We start from the raw sequence: 19,156 nt of genomic DNA, 5'->3' as shown, positions 1-19,156 counted from the left end.
GGATGTCAAGGTGATCCTTAGAGTTGTGTAGAAAGCCCTCCAGATTTCTTCCTGACTTAAATCACTCACTTGTACAGTGAGAGGGTAGATTTGATTTACCCCCAGATAACTTTTTATGTGGTGATGGGGAAGACATTGGTAGAGAACCAGTAGCAGCGGTAAAGTCAGGCTCAGGCACCGTGCTGGAGGGCAGCTATCTCAGAAGACACCTCCACCTTCGAGAACTGACTCCTGGGTATGCCTTATACACAAAACTGCTGGCTTTTTCTTTTTATTTTTTTTTAGGGCCTACCGTTGTTCGTCCCCCTTTCAGGCAGGACAATTTTTGGTTCAGGAAACTAGAGGTTTCCATGTAAAAGAGAAGAAAGTGCTAGAGCTTAAATGGAATTTTGCAAATGATGACATTGTTGGAGGTTAGGTGGCTAAGAATCAGCCAAGAAATGTGAAGAACTGCTGCGACTATTTAGATAAATCGGGAAAGAACTAATGCAGTTTTCTGCCACATTGTAATCATGAAATCTAGGCATTTGGGTATATAATATTAAAAATAAAGTAAAAACAGACTTAGTTCTTTAACTTATGCAGTATATAATCTGGAGGAGAGGTGACAATAAAAACAGATAATCATGTAATTAAAAATAGGTGAAAGTAAAAACAATGGAAGCTAACATACCTGAGTTATAATTGATTTATTTCTTTTTAAGAAGTAAGAAGTTCCCAGAATGCCTATCTCCCATGTGGACTTAATTAACTTGGTTGATATTCAGAAGTTTGGGGGCTTTTTTAAGGGTCACAGGGACAACTTTGGTGCCATGCAACGTTTACTATTTTGATTCTAGTAAAGAAAAGTGATAATGATCCATATTTCATTGCATACTTTTTATATAATGCAAACTTACCAAATGTGAAAATTTTAATTGGACTATTCTAAGCAGTACCATTGTTATAGGCATTCTTGTCAAGATGACTCTTACATTAAAACATTTCTCCCAAGCTACCACAAAACCCAGAATCATTAAAAATTTAAGAATTGTTAAAATACAAAGAACATGCATCTCCTTACATTGTTTATGTTTTGTATTTCACTCGGTTTGAGTAATGAAACTAAATTGGTTGGTTTCTTTTATACTTTGCCTGTTTCTAATCAGTTTCAGTTTTGATTTTCCATGAGCTCACTGAGTGATGTTGTTTTAGGGGGAGTTACATACTCCTGGCATTATCCATATTCTTAACAAAATTTTTGGTTATTGAAAGTAAACATCTCAAGGTATGTGAGGGTATATGGAGCCTAGAATACTCTGATAGAGGAAACTTAGATTTGGGGTTAAGAATACATTAACAAGGGGCACCCGGGTGGCTCAGTTTGTTAAGCGACTGCCTTCGGCTCAGGTCATGATCCTGGAGTCCTGGGATCGAGTTCCACATTAGACTCCCTGCTGAGCAGGGAGTCTGCTTCTCCCACTGACCTCTCTCCTCTCATTCTCTCTTTCTCTCACTCAAATAAATAAATAAAATCTTTAAAAAAATTTATTTACTTATTTGACAGAGAAAGATCACAAGTAGGCAGAGAGGCAAGAAGAGAGAAAGCAGGCTCCCTGCTGAGCTAAGAGCCTGATGCGAGGCTCGATCCCAGGACCCCGAGATCATGACCTGAGCTGAAGGCAGCAGCTTAACCCACTGAGCCACCCAGGTTCCCCTAATTAAATAAAATCTTTAAAAAAAAAAGAATACTCTAACAAGTACATGAATGAAATTCTGTGGAACTTGGGCTTATTTTGAAATAAGTCAAGCTTTATCATATGTCTGTATTTTCTCAGTTGCTTAATAAATTTCATAATTATGCCGAATTTTATCAAAGCACTGTAATATGAATGGCTATGTTATAATGTTTAATTTTTATCTGTTGATGTCTGCTATAAATCCTGGTAATGTAGGCACCACATATATTTAACAAACACAGCTTAGATGCAGCATATCCTGCTAATAATCATAAGGCAAGCTCAGTAGGATATTAAGCCTACGCTAGCTCAGTTAAACCAACAGATGACTTCATCAGGCACAAAATATCTTTGGTTAGCAGATCATGCTACTGTGCTATTAATTGGTAATGTGAATGCACAATTGATATTCACCTTGCTGTACGTTCTGCTAAAAGACTCAAATCTTCCACGGTGAATAATCACAACTGAAAACAAAATAACAAAATTTCATCATTTTATGCCAGGTCTTTCTAATCATTCCATGTTTATGAGTAGAAGGATGGAATGGTTGCTTCTGGATAGGTGACAGAAGTGAAGAGGAAGCTGGCATTCTCAGTAGTTCTCATTCAGCTGGATGATTCCTGACACACTTGCCTCTTCTCTCCTTTGGGTGAGCTGCCTTGTCGCCATGCTGCTTCCATTAGCACATCTCCTGGAGGTGTGCCGGGTGAGGAGCCCCAGTCAGCCCCACTTTCCTTCTGATCAGTGATTCTGGTCAAGGAAGGGATAGGGGACAAGACTGAAACAAATGGCTAAAGTGAGGTTGGAGGGTCAACTGCGGTTTTCATTAGGCTTTCCACTTGTTAACAGGCTGAACTGAGAGCCGAAAGCAGTAGTTTTTCTTTTTCCAATAGGATGTGTTGTTAATTTCATCCCTGACAAAAATTCTGGCTTGCTATTTAAGCCCTACCAATAAGTGGGACATAGAAGAAACCAAATATACTAAAGAATGGCAGCTTAATTTGAAAAACTAACAATGGGATTATCTCTATATAGACGAGAAAGGGTGAGGTATTTCATCTACACACATGGTTGGAGGTGGGAAGAGGCAGAGATTAAAAAGAGAGAGAGAGAATGGCCTTGAAATCAAGCCTTGAAAAGTCTCTCATCTCTTGGAATATTTTCTCAGTAATTTTATTTTGGATCCAAGTGATTATTTGTGGAAGACACGCGTTATCCCCTCACTAACGCAGTCAATTTTTCCAAAAGGAGACACATGTAACACAGATCCATTCATTATAATTTCAGGAAGCATTGAGATTTTTTTTTTTTTTTTGTAACTTTGAAATTATAAGTGTTGGATGTCACTAGATGAACACAGTAATTCAGTTGTAGAAATCAAGAATATATATACTGACAGAAAAAAAAAAGTAATCAGTTTCAATGTTATGTGAAAAGGTACTTTGAATAAGCAGTGTAGCATTTGATGTGGATTGAGGTAGGGCTACATCCCAAAGACCCAGGCAGAAGTAAGAGAGAGCCCTCTGGAGAGCTGCATCAGATGAGAAACTGATGTTCAAGACATGTGAAAAGCTTGAGTAAAATTATTTTGTAAAATCTGTGATATTTTACATAAGTGGAGAAAGCAATAGTCTCAAGTAATACTTTCACATTTAAATTGATGATGTGACACTCAGCATCAGGGAAATACAAATCAAAACCACAAAGAGATATCACCTCACACCAGTCAGAATGGCTAAAATTAACAAGTCAGGAAATGACAGATGCTGGCGAGGATGCGGAGAAAGGGGAACCCTCCTACACTGTTGGTGGGAATGCAAGCTGGTGCAACCACTCTGGAAAACAGCATGAGGTTCCTCAAAATGTTGAAAATAGAATTACCCTATGACCCAGCAATTGCACTACTGTACCCTAAAGATACAAACGTAGTGATCCGAAGGGGCACGTGCACCAGAATGTTTATAGCAGCAATGTCTACAATAGCCAAACTATGGAAAGAACCTAGATGTCCATCAACAGATGAATGAATAAAGAAGAAGTGGTATATATACACAATGGAATACTATGCAGCCATCAAAAGAAATGAAATCTTGCCATTTGCAACAATGTAGATGGAACTAGAGGGTATCATGCTTAGTAAAATAAGTCAATTGGAGAAAGACAACTATCATATATCTCCCTGATATGAGGATGTGGAGATGCAACATGGGGGTTAGGGGGATAGGAGAAGAATAAATGAAACAAGATGGGATTGGGAGGGAGACAAACCATAAGTGACTCTTAATCTCACAAAACAAACGGGGTTGCTGGGGGGAGGTGGGGTTGGGAGAGGGGGAGGGGGTTATGGACATTGGGGAGGGTATGTGCTATGGTGAGTGCTGTGAAGTGTGTAAACCTGGCAATTCACAGACCTGTACCCCTGGGGATAAAAATACATTATATGTTTATAAAAAAATAAGAAATAAATAAAAAATTATAAATAAATAAATAAATTGATAGTGTGAAAGTATCATTGGGACTATTTCTTTCTCCACTAATGTGGAGGCAATTTAAATGTGAAAGTATCACTAAGTTAATCAATGAAATACTGTAAGTTGACATTTGACACTTTCACTTTCATCCCTAAAAATTGTATGTATTTAACTTGACCAAAAATGATTTTAGTAAATTCTCATTAGAAATATAAAAGATGATTTTATATCCGGGGTTGGTCTTATGGAAGAGCATATAGTTGTTTTCCAAAACATGCTTAAATTTGACGGTGCTAGCAGTTATAACCACCTTTAATCATACAGGGTGATCTAGGATTAAGCAATTATGAAAGGAGACCAACGTTTGGGGAGAGTTTTACAAATTCAACACAAATAAGCTACATCTCAATCATATGTGCCTCTGAAGGAGAAGGGGCCATTCCATTAAATTCTATACATTAGAAATCTGGAGTTTTACTACTGGGAAAATTGAGGTGGAAAAGCTCATTGTACTGGCAAACTCAGTCCCTGTGACACCCACCTACAGACTCTTTTGTGGCTGCCCTGTGGGTGAGTCCAAACCACTGCCCATTTATTTGTATGCATTGGCGAAGAGACTAAAATGTGCATTTTGTAGCATATAGGTGATGTTATCGTTCATTATTTTTTCAAATTAGTACTTGGATGGCCAAGTATTATATAAGGGTAAGAGTTACAGTTTTCTAAAGTAACACCGTAGTTTGCATCTTTTTTTTTTCCTCCTCAATGACAATTTGTCTATAAGCTTTTGGTATATAGAATGCACTTCGTTTGTTTAGTACATCAAAGAAGCTTTGTGGGCCCCAGAAGCTAAATTTTACAACACTTCATCAGGTCTGGCAAGTAAATAGAAGCTAGTTCATTTTTATCCCTGCTTACTTTAATCCAATATAAAGGTCACCTAAACGAGAAAGGGGATTTTTCTTTAAGACTTCACAGCAGAATTCTAGAAAGGAGATGTGACTGAGAGTGTATTAGTGCTTATACGAGATGTTTTGCATGGATTGTTTTTGTATCTTGGCAACAGCCTGAAAACTGGCATTGATATAGGTAAGTGAAGCCTGAGGATGCCCTAGAAGATAAAGTATTATTGATTAATATTTGGTAACAGTATGAATTTACATTTTATGTATTATTAGGCAAAATCTTGGAAGAGACCCCAGTTTAAATGTTACATTAACCTGAGAGTTTTCAGTGTAAGTAGTGAAAATTAGTTGCGAGTCCATTCCACAGAACACAAAAATGGGTTCAATGTGTTATGAATTTCAAAAATAAAATCTGTGTAGCCCCTGGTGGCTCAGTCAGTTAGGCATCCCAATCATGACTTTGACTCAGGTTGTGATCTCATGGTCGTGAGATTGAACCCCATGTTGGACTCCATACTCAGCAGGGAGTCTGCTTGAGATTCCCTCTCTCTCAAATAAATAAATAAATCTTTGAAGAAATATATTTGCCTTTTGTTCAGGTTACAGTAAGTTTTATAGCAAAATTACTTGCTGGAATATTCAAGAGTTAAACAGGCACCTCATGAAGTCAAGTTATTTGGGAATGCCAATGCTTTGGAGAAGCAGAGTTTCCTGTTGAAGCTAGCAATCTGTCTTTCATGCACAGCGCTCACTGAATCCTGCTTCAAGTAATGGGCCATAACTTAGGATAATGCTCAAAAGATAATGTAGCAATGACATGGCCCAGATGGCTAGGATGAGAATACCACCAAGGCCAATCCTTTAGTATGTGCAGAAATGCCCATCCTGGTCCAGTCTGACTGTCCAGAGAAGAATGACATGAACACAGCAGATGGGGGGCCCACTGCCCTGTAGTTGGTCACTTTGACCTTAATAAGTCCTTGTGGAAAGCGAGCCCTTGGTGTGAGTGAGGAATTCAGACATCATGCCTCATAGCAGCTGAAGAGAGAGAACAATAGCATGAAAAAAACAACATGGGTCCTACATAATTCCATAGGTTACTTCTTTCTCCTCTTCCTCGCCTGCCCACTTCTTCTCCTCTTTTTTTTTTTTTAAAGATTTTATTTATTTATTTGACAGAGAGAGAGAGATCACAAGTAGGCAGAGAGGCAGGCAGAGAGAGAGGAGGAAGCAGGCTCCCTGCGGAGCAGAGAGCCCGATGTGGGGCTCGATCCCAGGACCCTGAGATCATGACCTGAGCCGAAGGCAGCGCTTAAACCACTGAGCCACCCAGGTGCCCCACTTCTTCTCCTCTTTATTCTCCTTCTTCTTGTCCAACATTGACCTGACAATTTCTGTTTGTGGAATACTTATAAGTTGTTATTTAAAACTTATAAGACAACTTTGAGAAATAGGAAGAAATGAGTGAAGGTTATTAGTTTCACTTATGATATTACACAGGAAAGTAGAACAAGGTAGGAAACTATATAAAGACGACTGTAATGCCCCCTAGAGTAGAAACTCTATCAAGATTGTTCTATCCCCACCAGGATATGTGAGACCCATGTTGTCCAGCTACACTGGATCAAGACTAGAGCTTTCTCTCTTGGTCAGTTGCCAGTAGCTATTTGGGAATCAAGCCATCATGTTGTTAGGATTTTAAGAAATATTTAGTCCTAATATTATTAAAATAGAAGACAATAGTCTTTAAATGTAGAGCATAGCATGTGTATGAGATATAGGGTCTTGTTGGTTTGCAACCCTCAGAGTTCTTTGCGTTACATCTGAAACTTGTCCCCCTATGTGGAGGGCAAGAAAAGACCAAAGAAAGATGCCGGCAGCTTCAGATGTTTAGGTGACAGCATGAATAAGCAAGAGAATTTTACTATTAAGCTGGTCTTGAGAAGCCTCAAGATGAGCAATTTCCACACTGCTCACCAGAATCTTAAGAACATACGTAAAGGCTGTAACTGAGTTCAGTCACATTTACCATCGAGATGCTCTCAATAACACATGGCTATCTCAAGGCTGAGTCCTTGAAAACAACTCCCACTGTGGAAACCATGGGCAGAGAGTATATTCCAAGGACAAGAGAGAAGGGGAGGAGCCTCTGATTGTCTGGGTCCAGCTTGTGGGTTAACTAACTGGTGGTCATGTTCTCTCAATGACCTCCTCCACCAGGCAGGCAACAGAGTTGGAGAATACAGAAGGGATAGTAGTAATAGAAATAGCCTATCTTCAAAAAACTGCTAGATTAGAGATACTATTACAGTTCACTGGATTAGCTTATATTGCTGCTGTAACAAATTACACAAATTTGGTGATTTAAAATAAGACAAAGTTTTCTCTTATAGTTCCATGGATCAGAGATCTATTGCAAGTTTCACTGGGTGAAAAGCAGTGTGTTGGTAGAGCTGGAGGCTCTAGGGGAGGATTCTTTGCTTTGCCTTTCCCATACTCTAGAGACTGCCTACATTCCTTGACTCATGGCCCCCGACCATCCTCTTCAAACTCAGCAATGCCCCACCTCTTGGACTGTTCTTCCACCACTATGTCTTTCTCTGATCACATCTGGGGAAGACTCTCTGCTTAAGGACCCATGTGATAAGACTGGGCCTACCTGAATGATGCAGAATACTCTCCCCACTCAAAGTTCGTAATCTTAATCACTTCCAATAAGTCCCTTTTGCCATATAAGGATACAAATTCATAATTTTTAGGGATTAGGAACACATAGATTCACTTGAGGACTATTAGTCTCTTTACTTCATTAATACATTCTGCTTTTACTTTCTCCTAAACTTTCTTCCTTTGGCTAAATTACAGAACTTTACCTTAAGACATTTATAAAATCAATCTCTGCACACTTTTGTTCATTCCTCCATTTGTCTGTCTACCTATGACTTATACATACAGCAAATATTTATTTAACATCCCTTTGTGTCAGACTACTCTCTAATCTCTTAGAAAAAGAATAAAGGAAAGGCAATTGTTCTATAATTTATAGACACCTTCCCACATGCCAGGTGGGAAATATTAAGAAGACTGAACCTTCTTATCGGAGTGAGTACCTGGAGTAGTGTTGGCCCAGAATGTTCTTCAACACTCACCGATCAGTTGGATGAATGAAAGTAGTGCAACAGAGAGCTAGGAGTATCTCCCAAATCCATGTAGTCTCAGGCTGACCAAAAATACCACCTCCCAACAGACCAAAGTTCTCACGAATTCATCTAAGTCCGATTGGCCAACTATGGTCCATGGGTCAATCTAGGCCCCTGTTTTTGTAAATAAAGTGTAATTGGAATACAGCCACACATTTGTTTACATAACATTTATGGCAGCTTTCATGCTGTAACGGTAGTGTTGAGCATTTTTGACAGAAACTGTATGGTCGCAAAGCAGAAATATTTATTATCTGGCCATTGTACAGAGAAAGTTTGTAACCCCTGATAGAAGCCAACAAGAGACTTGGATATTAGTGAGGATGCTTTTAGCATCAAGATATAGAATGTTCAATTAATGGCTTAAATAATGAAGAAAATGTATTAGAACATGTGAAGATAGTGCAAGGCTTATTAATTACATGGCTCAAGGAGTAATCAAGGATCTAAGTTCCTTTCATCCTTTCTGCTCTGCCAGTCTTGGCATGTTGCCTCGTGTATCAGGCTCATCTATTTGTCCTCTGAGGATGGCTACTGCATTTCCAGGCATCATATCCTCAGGCCATCTCATTAAAGACAGAGTAAAAGAACACTTTTCATGAATGTGGAACACCCCCCCCATCCCCATCCTGAAGCAGACTTCCTTTTTTCCTTCTCATTGGACAGAATTGCATCACTTACTATGGCTAATTCACGGGCAAGGAGAGTGGATTGACCATAACTGGTTTGGGCTATTCTCCCTGACTGCTGAGAAACTGGTACTGTGCCAGGAAGAAAAGGTAGAAAAATGTCTGCCCTCTTTGTCCTAGTATTTATGTGCCATATCTAATGCCTTTAATCTCAGGCCTACCCATGGAGACTCAATGCATTTGCTTAGCTAAGATTTTATGGTCTTTGTGATTTTAAACAGTAAATGACGCTGACTTTTGATTCAAGCAACTTTTGGGGGGCTTTTGCCTATGTTCTTTCTGGACTAAACCTCTGCTTTCTAGCACGGTGGTTTAATGAGAAGCTGTGGAGTTAATATTGAGAGTCAAACTGACCCCTCTGAATTCCAGATCTGCAATTACTATGCTACAGTTTTCCCCCTTTAAAATGGACATAATTATAGTACTTATTTCACACATTATTATTAAGGTAAAATAGATTTAAATAGATTAAAATAATTTAAATCAAATATTTTTGTAGTTTCAGGTCCATGGAAGTGTTCATGGATGTTACCTGTTGCTATTATCTCTTTCCTTAACTTTGCGCGGGTGGTTCATTAGAGCATTTCCCTGCAATAAGTCTGAAATGGGATGCTAGTCTACTAATTAATCATTTTGTAGGGTCAGAGAAACCTCAGGCAACATTTTGAAGAAAGGCACAACTTGAGGATCTGAGAAGGTCATGCTGACACCCTGAATCCTGGGATACCAGCTCAGAACGGGTGGTGTATGGATACAGGCAAACTGATCTAGACTGAATTATGCAAACTACTCATTTGTTAGCTTGGGTACGCTATATATTTATTTATTTATTTATTTATTTTTATTTGCTTATTTACAGCATAACAGTGTTCATTGTTTTGGCATCACACCCAGTGCTCCATGCAGTACGTGCCCTCCCTATTACCCACCACCTGGTTCCTCAACCTCCCCCCCCACCCCCCGCCGCCCCTTCATAACCCTCTGGTTGTTTTTCAGAGTCCATAGTCTCTTATGGTTCATCTCCCCTTCCAGTTTCCCTCAACTCCCTCTCCTCTCCATCTCCCCATGTCCTCTATGTTATTTGTTATGCTCAACAAATAAGTGAGACCATATGATACTTGACTCTCTCTGCTTGACTTATTTCGCTCAGCATAATTTCTTCCAGTCCTGTCCATGTTGCTACAAAAGTTGGGTATTCGTCCTTTCTGATGGAGGCATAATACTCCATTGTGTATATGGACCACATCTTCCTTATCCATTCATCCGTTGAAGGGCATCTTGGTTCTTTCCAGGAGTTTGGCGACTGTAGCCATTGCTGCAATAAACATTGGGGTACAAATGGCCCTTCTTTTCACTACATCTGTATCTTTGGGATAAATACCGAGCAGTGCAATTGCAGGGTCATAGGGAAGCTCTGTTTTTAATTTCTTGAGGAATCTCCACACTGTTCTCCAAAGTGACTGCACTAACTTGCATTCCCACCAACAGTGTAAGAGGGTTCCCCTTTCTCCACATCCTCTCCAGCACACGTTGTTTCCTGTCTTGTTAATTTTGGCCATTCTAACTGGTGTTAGGTGGTATCTCAATGTTGTTTTAATTTGAGTCTCCCTGATGGCTAGTGATGATGAACATTTTTTCATGTGTCTGATAGCCATTTGTATGTCTTCGTTGGAGAAGTGTCTGTTCATATCTTCTGCCCATTTTTTGATATGATTATCTGTTTTGTGTGTGTTGAGTTTGAGAAGTTCTTTGTAGATCCTGGATATCAACCTTTTGTCTGTACTGTCATTTACAAATATCTTCTCCCATTCTGTGGGTTGCCTCTTTGTTTTGTTGACTGTTTCCTTTGCTGTGCAGAAGCTTTTGATCTTGATGAAGTCTCAAAAGTTCATTTTTGCTTTTGTTTCCTTGGCCTTTGGAGACATATCTTGAAAGAAGTTGCTGTGGCTGATATCGAAGAGGTTACTGCCTATGTTCTCCTCTAGGATTCTGATAGATTCCTGTCTCACGTTGAGGTCTTTTATCCATTTTGAGTTTATCTTTGTGAACGGTGTAAGAGAATGGTCGAGTTTCATTCTTCTACATATCGCTGTCCAGTTTTCCCAGCACCATTTATTGAAGAGACTGTCTTTTTTCCATTGAATATTTTTTCCTGTTTTGTCGAAGATTATTTGACCATAGAGTTGAGGGTCCATATCTGGGCTCTCTACTCTGTTCCACTGGTCTATGTGTCTGTTTTTATGCCAGTACCACGCTGTCTTGGTGATCACAGCTTTGTAGTAAAGCTTGAAATCGGGTAACGTGATGCCGCCAGTTTTGTTTTTGTTTTTCAACATTTCCTTAGCAATTCGGGGTCTCTTCTGGCTCCATACAAATTTTAGGATTATTTGCTCCAGCTCTTTGAAAAATATCGGTGGAATTTTGATCAGAATGGCATTAAAAGTATAGATTGCTCTAGGCAGTATAGACATTTTAACAATGTTTATTCTTCCAATCCAAGAGCATGGAACAGTCTTCCATCTTTTTGTGTCTTCTTCAATTTCTTTCATGAGTGTTCTGTAGTTCCTCGAGTACAGGTCCTTTACCTCTTTGGTTAGGTTTATGCCCAGGTATCTTATGGTTCTTGGTGCTATAGTAAATGGAATCGATTCTCTAATTTCCCTTTCTGTATTTTCATTGTTAGTGTATAAGAAAGCCACTGATTTCTGTACATTGACTTTGTATCCTGCCACGTTACTGAATTGCTGTATGAGTTCTAGTAGTTTGGGGGTGGAGTCTTTGGGGTTTTCCATATAAAGAATCATGTCATCTGCGAAGAGAGAGAGTTTGACTTCTTCCTTGCCAATTTGGATACCTTTTATTTCTCTTTGTTGTCTGATTGCCGTTGCTAGAACTTCTAATACTATGTTGAACAAGAGTGGTGAGAGTGGGCATCCTTGTCGTGTTCCTGATCTCAACGGGAAGGCTGCAAGCTTTTTCCCATTGAGGATGATATTTGCTGTGGGTCTTTCATAGATAGATTTTATGAAGTTCAAGAATGTTCCCTCTATCCCTATACTTTGAAGCGTTTTCATCAGGAACGGATGCTGGATTTTGTCAAATGCTTTATCTGCATCAATTGAGAGGACCATGTGGTTCTTCTCTCTTCTCTTATTGATGTGTTCTATCACACTGATTGATTTGCGAATGTTGAACCAACCTTGCAACCCAGGGATGAATCCCACCTGGTCATGGTGGATAATCTTTTTAATGTGCTGCTGGATCCTGTTTGCTAGGATCTTGTTGAGAATCTTTGCATCCATATTCATCAGTGATATTGGTCTGAAATTCTCCTTTTTGGTAGGGTCTTTGCCTGGTTTGGGGATCAGGGTAATGCTGGCTTCATAAAAAGAGTCTGGAAGTTTTCCTTCTGCTTCAATTTTTTGGAACAGCTTCAGGAGAATTGGTGTTATTTCTTCTTTGAAAGTTTGGTAGAATTCCCCAGGGAATCCGTCAGGTCCTGGGCTCTTCTTTTTTGGGAGGTTTTTGATCACTGCTTCAATCTCATTACTAGATATCAGTCTATTCAGGTTGTCAATTTCTTCCTGGTTCAATTTTGGGAGTTTGTAGCTTTCCAGGAATGCATCCATTTCATCTAGGTTGCTTAGCTTATTGGCATATAACTGTTGGTAATAATTTCTGATGATTGTTTCTATTTCCTTGGTGTTAGTTGTGATCTCTCCCTTTTCATTCATAATTTTATTAATTTGGGCTTTCTCTCTTTTCTTTTGGATTAGTGTGGCCAATGGTTTATCGATCTTATTGATTCTTTCAAAAAACCAGCTTCTAGTTTCATTGATACGTTCTACTGTATCTCTCGTTTCAACCTCATTGATCTCTGCTCTAATCTTGATTATTTCCCTTCTTGCATGTGGAGTTGGTTTGATTTGTTGTTGATTCTCCAGTTCTTTAAGGTGTAGAGACAGCTGGTGTATTCTGGATTTTTCAATGTTTTTGAGGGAGGCTTGGATGGCTATGTATTTCCCCCTTAGAACCGCCTTTGCTGTATCCCATAGATTTTGGACCGAGGTGTCTTCATTCTCATTGGTTTCCATGAATTGTTTAAGTTCATCTTTGATCTCCTGGTTGATCCAAGCATTCTTAAGCAAGGTGGTCTTTAGCTTCCAGGTGTTTGAGTTCCTTCTGAACTTTTCCTTGTGATTGAGCTCCAGTTTCAAAGCATTGTGATCGGAGAATATGCAGGGAATAATGTCAGTCTTTTGGTATCGGTTGAGTCCTGCTTTGTGACCCAGTATGTGGTCTATTCTGGAGAAGGTTCCATGTGCACTTGAGAAGAATGAGTATTCTGTTGTTTTAGGGTGGAATGTTCTGTATATGTCTATGAGGTCCATCTGGTCCAATGTTTCATTCAATGCTCTTATTTCTTTATTAATTTTCTGCTTCGATGATCTGTCTATTTCTGAGAGAGGCGTATTAAGATCTCCTACTATTATTGTATTCATATCAATATGGCTCTTTATCTTGATTAATAGTTTTCTTACGTAATTGGGTGCTCCCATATTGGGGGCATAGATATTCACAATTGTTAGATTGTCTTGGTGGATAGTACTTTTAAGAATTATGTAGTGTCCTTCTGTATCTCTGACTACAGTCTTTAGTTTAAAATCTAATTTATCTGATATGAGAATTGCTACTCCGGCCTTCTTTTGAGGCCCATTGGCATGAAAGATGCTTCTCCATCCCTTCACTTTCAGTCTGGGTGTATCCTTAGGTTCAAAATGGGTCTCTTGTAGACAACATATGGATGGGGCCTGTCGTTTTATCCAATCTGCAACCCTGTGTCATTTTATGGGCGCATTTAGGCCATTCACATTGAGAGTGATTATTGAGAGATAGGTTTTTATTGACATCGTGTTGCCTTTGAAGTCTTTCTGTCTATAGATTGTTTCTATATTTCTGTTCAATGATATTCTTAGGATTTTTTCTCTTTTATAGGACCCCCCTTAATATTTCCTGCAGTGTCGGCTTGGTGGTTGCATAGTCTTTTAAGCCTTGCTGGTCTTGGAAACTCTTTATCTCTCCATCCATTTTAAATGTCAGTCTTGCTGGATACAGTATTCTTGGTTGCATGTTCTTCTCATTTAGTACTCTGAATATATTTTGCCAGCCCTTCCTGGCTTGCCAGGTCTCTGTGGAAAGGTCTGACGTTATTCTAATGGGCTTTCCTCTGTATGTAAGAAGCTTCTTTGTCCTAGCTGCTTTTAAGAGGGTCTCTCTTGAAACATAATTCCCCATTTAAACTATAAGGTGCCGTGAGGACTTTCGAGAATCTAAAATCTTGGGAGGAAATCTTTCTGCCTCTAGTACATGAACGTTGTTTCCATTTGTGAGATTGGGAAAATTTTCATAGACAACTTCTTCCACTATATCTTCTAGACTTCTTTCTTTTTCTTCCCCTTCAGGGATTCCAATAATTCTGACGTTGGAACGTTTCATGGCATCGTTTATTTCCCTGATTCTGTTTTCGTGGCTTCTGAGCTGTTTGTTCCAGGCTTCCTCCTGATCCTTTCTCTCTATCTGTTTGTCCTCCAGATCACTAATTCTATCTTCTGTCTCAGTTACCCTAGCTTTTAGAGAATTTAGATTGGATTGGAACTCATTGAGAGCATTTTGAACATCATCCCTGGTGGCTTTCAGTTCTGCCCTAACATTGTGAACATCATCCCTGTGGCTTTCAGTTCTGCCCTAATCAATTCTGTTTGGTCATCCATGGCTTTCTCCAACCTAGCTATTGCCTGGATAATTGTTAGTCTGAATTCCTTTTCTGACATATTGTCTATGTCGATAGCCATTAGTTCTGTTGCAGAAGGCCCATCCTCTGTATTTTTCTTCTGTTGGGTATTCCTCCTCCTAGTCATTTTGGTAAGAGATGACTAAACAGATGCAGCTGGACTTATCGATTGTGGTGCAGTCAATGTGCACCCTGGAACGCTTCTGTGCAATCAGGATTCCCCACCCAAATGAGAGAAAAAAGAAAAGAAAAAGAAATAGAGAAGAAGAAAGAAAAAAAAGGGGGGAAAGAAAAAAGGAAAAAAAAAAGAGAGAGATAGGAAAAAAAGGGAAGATACAAGAGAAGGCTCAGCCCAAATGGGCCACAAGGTAAGATTTGTGGAGTATACAAACAAAAACAGACAGACAAAAAGAGTGATAAAAGTATATGACAAGAGAAAAAAATATGTATATATAAGCAAAAAAAAAGGGAAAAACCTCCTCAGAAAGAACCCCAAGTATAAGATTTATATATTATCAGGACAGACACAAATTCACAGAAACACTGACAGAAGGAAAATTGGGAGAATGGTTATAGATTCTCAGTGTGGGTGAGGAAGGTTATTTTGATTCTTCCTGAAGGTATCTTGATGTTTTTGTTAAGGGACTCAACTTTCCTAAGTTACAGGGGGATTAGAAACTGGTTTGCCTATAGGGGTAGCATTGATTGGGGAAAGGGGATTACCTTGAAGTTTAACTCTATATGTATAGTAGAAAATAAAAATTAAAAAAAGAATAAACTAGACTAAACTAAGTTAAAATTAAAAAAGAATTAACAAAATAGAAAAACAAAAGAAAAACACGGGTGTATGTATCAAAAAGTTCAGGTTAGAAGGTTATTAAAGAATTTGATGTACTGGACATCTCAGTGTGATGGTAAATAGGTTAAAAAATTATGTGTATGTATAAAAAAAAAAAAGAACCAGAATATTGGTAAAGAGTTAAAAATAAAAGTTGTATTTATGAAGTAGTGGTGGTTGTTCTCTTGTAGTCTTTTTTTTTTTTTTTTCTTCCTTCCTGGTTGGTTTTCTGGGGGAGGGGCCTGCCACGTGGGTTTTCAGACAATGATGTTCCCTGAGTTAGGTCCTCCCACTCCCCTCAAGGGGGTGAGCTCTTTTTTTTTCCAGGAAACTTTTTTTTTTTTTCAGCCTTTTGTTCTCTGGGGGTTTTTATGTTCTTTCATCTGCTTTCTCTCGCCTTGACAGCTTTTGATGGTTTTTGGAGGTTTAGAGGAGAGCAAACAGCACCCCAACCTCCCTCTCAAAGAGATGCCTCAGACTGTTTTGCAAAAGCTGCTGGCAGAGTTGGTTCTGAGTCACTGTCCCTGGGGATGCAGGAGCTCCTCGTTGTGCCCAAAACCAGGGCAGCGGTGGCTGTCTAGGCAGCTCCAGACCGCCAGAGAGGTTCGGAGCAGAGATCGCGCACTGAGATTTTCCCGCTGTCCCGGGCTGGGAATGTCTGTTTTTTCTGGCTGCCAGAGCTCCAGGCTAGCGCCTATGAGCACCTATCCCAAGGGAGGGTGTGGGACACGCGCGTTTCAGGATTGCCGTCAGGCCAGGCTCCCAGCCCCTCACCGGAGCCAGACCTCACTCGTTCTCGGGCGCGCTGGCGTTCAGGTGCACTTGCGGACCTGATTTCTCCGTGGCACTCTCTCTGGCTCCGCGCCAGGGGAGGCTGTCCTGGGTCCGGGGACTTAGGTCCCTGACCCTAACCGCCCAGGTTCCCACTATTACCCCCCCCCCCCACCGCGATCCTTTGCTGTTTGTTTTTTGAGTGCTTTCAACCAGACTCCAAGTTAATGCTGGTCCCCAGATGCAGAGCACTCTCGTGTTGGGGTGTTACTTTCCAATCGGTCACCTCTGGTGGCTCCCTCCCCCTTTTGTTTATCTTCCAATATCAGTCCAATGCTCCCAGTCTGCTTTACCTGCCACTGGCGTCTTCTGCTCCAGTAGAGATCCAGACATGTATAATTCTGATCTCAGGCTGATTTCATGGGTGGTCGGAGTTCTTTGGTAGGTAATCAGCTCACTTTAGGGTACAGGTTGAAATGGTTCCTCCTCCTACTTCCCCGCCATCTTGACTCTCCTCGGGTACGCTATATATTAACCAAGAAAATATTCCATGTCACCTAAGATATGAGCCTTGGGGAACACTTTGAAGATCTAGGTCCCTAATATTTAATATCTCATTGTGCTTCACCTTGTATATCTATCCTTTATGCTTTTTCAATCTCTTATGGGTTTTATATTGAAGTGTTTTTTGAATCTGCCTCTTCTTCATTCCTAGTACCACAACCCTTAACATCTGACATTTAGACCATTGTAGCATTCTTCTGAAAGGTCTATACTCTATAAGGGTGCCAGGAAAAAATACATAAAGGAAGAATCCAATTAGATGAGCTCTCTGTTTAAAACTATAGAATGGGAACTTCCGTTTCTGAATATGATAAAGTGACTGTATTAGACTTTCCATCTCCTTCTAAAGATCCGGGGAAAATATATGAAGTAACTGTTGTTCAAGCATGAAGCGACAGGCAACAGAGAAATGTGATCCTTTAAAGTGGGAAACACATAAGACAAACTGCATTCACCTCACATTCCTGCTGGGGGCGCATCTTTCCCATAGCGGGCAGTATAGGTCAAGCACAGTGACAATCTAGCTGAGGAAATGGCAGAGATCAAAATTCAGGAATGGTAAAGAGACTAGATTTTAAAGGGAAAGGTGTTAGAGAGGAAAGAGCTGTGTAGGGGAGGGCCCACAAGTCAGCTTGGAAAATTACTTTGAGGCATTTTCATAGTTCTGGGTTGTATGTTGGTAGAGCAAGACTGTGAATTCTAGCAGAGATAGCCTGCTTAGGGGCTGAGAGGTAAACAAAGGGAGATCACTTAGGGTGGAAAGATGGTGGAGTTCTGGCCTAGCAATAGTGAAAAGACCTTGCTGATGGCCTCAGGCATTGAACTGAGATAGGGAAGGCCTTGCCAGGACACTAAGGGCCATGCCCTAGAGAAAGAACCATATCCTAGGGCTAATGAAAAAACTAAACAGAACAGAATTTGTTAAATATTAAATGTTTAACAGGATCAGGAGGATCTGCCAGTACTCTAATTGCCTTACTAGAAAAAAAAAATACAGTGGACATGTAATCCATATTACTTAAGACAGATATTAACAATTTATTGGAACTTGGGGCTCCTGGGTGGCTCAGTGAGTTAAAGCCTCTGCCTTTGGCTCAGGTCATGATCCCAGGGTCCTGGGATTGAGCCCTGCATCGGGCTCCCTGCTCAGTGGAGAGTCTGCTTCCCCCTCTCTCTCTGCCTGCCTCTCTGCCTACTTGTGAGCTCTGTCTGTCAAACAAATAAATAAAATATTTTTAAAAAAATTTACTGGACATGCAGGGAAGCAAAAACAAAAAAAAAATAAAAACAAAAACAAAAAACAGACTCTAATAATCAAACAACAAGAACTAGTTATAAGAACAGAGACTGAAATGATTCAGATCTTGGAACTAGCAGATGTTAATTTTAAAGCAACTATTGTTAAGAAAGCTCAAGGACTTAAAGGAAAAAAATGACAAAATGGGTGAGTAGATAGGGAAACTAAGTAGAAAGAGGTAATTTATAAGAAAAATAAATGCATATTCTAGTACTCAAAAGGATACTATCGGTACTATCTGAAGTGAAAAATTAGCTGTATGGAGAGACTTGGAAGTATTGGACATGACAAAAAAATGGTCAGCCAAACTGAAGAAAGATCATTTGTAGTTATTAAACATGAAGCACAGAGGAAAAATAGAGTGAAATGAACAAAAACTGAGTGACTTGTGGGACAATATCAAGTGATCTAAGTTATTTACTTTTAAAGATGTATAAGAGAAGGAGAAAGAAAATAGGGCAAAAAATGTTTGAAGGGATAATAGCTCAGAATTTCACCACTTGGTGAAAGTAACCAAACTGCAGATTTAAGGTCAGTGAATCCCAACATATACAGAAAAACCCTGAGGACATCATAATTGAAATGCTTAAAAAATTAAAATAAAAATCTATCTTAAAAACAGTCAGAAAAAGGGAATACTATGTATAGAAAATGACAATACACAAATGATAGCTGATCTCTCATCAGAAACCATGAAGGTCAGAAGACAAATGAAAAATATTATAAAGTACCTAAAGTAAGTAAAACACTCAATCCAGAGTTCTGTATCTAAGAAAACACTATTCTACAATATAGGAAAAATAAAGGCTTTTCTGATCAAACAAAAAATTCGAGAAAATTCTTTGTCAGCAGAACTATGAGATATGCTAGAGAAACTTTTTCAGAAATAACACTAAATAGAAAATCAAA

The sequence above is a fragment of the Meles meles genome, chromosome 6 (genome assembly GCF_922984935.1).
Source record: "Meles meles chromosome 6, mMelMel3.1 paternal haplotype, whole genome shotgun sequence".
Lineage (NCBI taxonomy): Eukaryota > Metazoa > Chordata > Mammalia > Carnivora > Mustelidae > Meles > Meles meles.
This window is presented reverse-complemented; position numbering follows the sequence as displayed.